General features: G+C 36.3%; 1 pseudogene; it reads left to right on the forward strand.

The window, feature by feature from the left end:
• The first annotated feature begins 462 nt into the window (after positions 1 to 462).
• Positions 463 to 1,343, forward strand: LOC107670102 (claudin-8-like; annotated as a pseudogene).
• Positions 1,344 to 2,809: the final 1,466 nt, after the last annotated feature.

The following is a 2,809-nucleotide window of genomic DNA, read 5'->3' on the forward strand; positions in this document are numbered from 1 at the left end:
GTTGAGAGAACGAATTAAAATATTGATCTTAATATTTTCTGTTTTAGCTTGTTTTAAAGCTTGATTTATGTTATTTTAAATTATTATTTTATTTATTTTTTAATTATTTAATTGTATTTTTTATTATTATTTTATATTTAATTATTTGATTTTCTAAATTTGAAATGATTTTAAATATTGTAAATACTTCTATTTTTATTTGAAACTATTTTATTTACATTTTTAATTTTAAATGATTTTATTTTGAATTATTTTTATAGTCATACTGCAGCCACTGCTTTAGCTCAAGTCGAGTGTCACTGGCTTGGAGCCGGTTATGTGTTTAACCATCGAGATCAGTTACTGTTATATCAACAGATGCTTGAACTTATGGACTTGCTTTAAAAATAAAACTCAAAGTCAATTTGTCATCAGTCGCCAGAAACCAGTGTTACCGCATAGCGCTGATGGACCAAACCCCTCCTATCTGATTCCTGTCAGATAACCCGTGTACATTTAATCAAACACGCTGCGTTTCACCTCACTTCTGCCGTCATGAGGGCTAAGCTGGAGATCCTGGCTCTGGTTCTGGGCACCATCGGTCTGGTCGGGACCATCGCGGTGACCGCCATGCCCATGTGGAAGGTGACGGCCTAGGCCTACATCGGGTCCAACCTCATCGTGATGGAGACGCTGTGGGAGGGGTTATGGATGGCGTGCATACGGCAGGCGGACATCAACATGCAGTGCAAAGTCTACGACTCTCTGCTCATCCTGCCGGCGGACATCCAGGCGGCCCGCGGGCTCATGTGCGCCCCTGTCACTCTCGCCATCCTGGTGTCCGTCTGCGGGATGAGGGGCACAGACTGCTGCCATGATGACGCCAGGCGCAAGAACGTGATCCTGATGGTGGGCGCGCGGGTGTCTGTTCGTGGTCAATAGCTTCACCACTCTTCTTCCGGTCAGCTGGTCCACTCTCTCCATCATCAATCAGAGACTTTTACAACCCGATGGTGGTGGAGGCGCAGAAGCGGGAGATCAGACAGGCGCTGTATCTGGGCTTCACCACATTCTTGCTCCTCCTGATCACGGGGGTGATACTGCTGTGCCGTTGCGGCCCCCGTCACAGGAAGGACGAGGAGGAGAAGAAGCCATACATCACAGTGGAAAAGGACAAGGCCGGGATGAGCATGTTGGGACGGACACCCTTTTCTGACTCGTACCGGAAGACTCAGTACGTCTGACAGACATAACTGACTCACTTCACTTCAGTTTATTTATTTGCTTTTCTTTTTAGTTTTATTTTTTTGCTAATTTTTAACTGCATTCATGTTTCTTGGCCGACTTGGCCATATGAATCAGTGTACTGAATCCTGGTTAATTAGATTAAATGTTCCTCATTAACTAACTAAACACATTAGTGTCTGATGATATTATTGTATATTATATTTTCAAACATTTTGTGTTGTAGTTCTGTTCTTGTAAGGTAAAACTGAAATTTACTTGTGCATCCACAAACATATGATTTACTTACTGTTTTTAGATATTTTTTTTAATTTTATATTCAAGATTAGTAAATGAAAATGAGACTAAACAAGCTGTCATTGTAATCTTTAAAATATGTGTATTATTTGCAAAAAAAAAAGTACATTTAATTTGTAATTTAAAAAAAATCAAATATTGTATTATTTATTTACTTATAATGAAATACATTATTATTATATATTATAGTAATTGATTTATTGTGTGTGTGTGTGTGTGTGTGTGTGTGTGTGCGTGCGTGTGTGTGTTTTGACACTAAAGCCTCTCAGGTTCCACCTCCATCAATTGTCAGGTTCTAGTTCAGTATCTTACCTGGAAACGCTGTGATACCTGTAACTCACCTGACCTCTCACTGACAAACAGCAGCTGAAGGAAAATGCAGTAGATCAGGGTCTTCATGGGGAATTCAAGTTCAGGAACGTCTTGACAAAATAAAAAAAAGAGTTTCTTTTGAGAGTAACAATAGAAAAGGAAAAATCACAAATATGATGTACGTTTAATATCTTGATTGTTTCTGTTAGATAGCAGTGAAACCCAGTGGAAAGCAAATAGACTTTTGCTTTTGTCTTCTGCTTCTCAGATTTCTTTTAAGATCTCTCAGAGTTTCAGAAGATACAATAGCTCAAACTGTGCTTGGATTTGCCAAGATATTGAAGCATGCAATCAATGTCAGAGATCTTAATATGAACTCAAACATGTTCCTTTAAATTCTTCCAAGAGATGAACCATTAAAGGATCTGAGCTTCTAAACACATTCATTTTATATGTGACCTATTGTTTGATTAGTTTGTTTTTCCCCAGGAATTTTAGGGAAAAACACATGAGACAAAGCTGAAACTTAAATGAAACATTACTCAGAACTCGATTAGAGTCTCCTTAGCTATATTCATTTACCATACAGTATATTTGTGTGTGTGTGTGTGTATAGTTAATAAAAGCAACCGCAATGATTATGATATAATTATAATTAATAATTATTATTATTATTTTATATTAAATAGTAGTAGTAGTGGATTTTTATAACTTGAGCTATAAAATTGTATATATGCATGTTATAAAATAAACAACTTTTTTTGTCTTTTGCAGTGTTAGATACTTTTTAGTTTGATTGGGTAAGTTGGTAAGTATTTAATATGTTTATTTTGTATATTTATTATTATTATTATTATTATTCCACTTAATGTGATGATGTGAGTAATAAATTTGTACATAAGCATGTTATGTAATTTCACAGTCATATTTTTAACTAACTTTTATATTTGTTTGCCCCCCCCCCTCGTTTTTTTTT

The sequence above is a fragment of the Sinocyclocheilus anshuiensis genome, unplaced genomic scaffold (genome assembly GCF_001515605.1).
Source record: "Sinocyclocheilus anshuiensis isolate Anshui unplaced genomic scaffold, SAMN03320099.WGS_v1.1 scaffold48, whole genome shotgun sequence".
NCBI lineage: Eukaryota > Metazoa > Chordata > Actinopteri > Cypriniformes > Cyprinidae > Sinocyclocheilus > Sinocyclocheilus anshuiensis.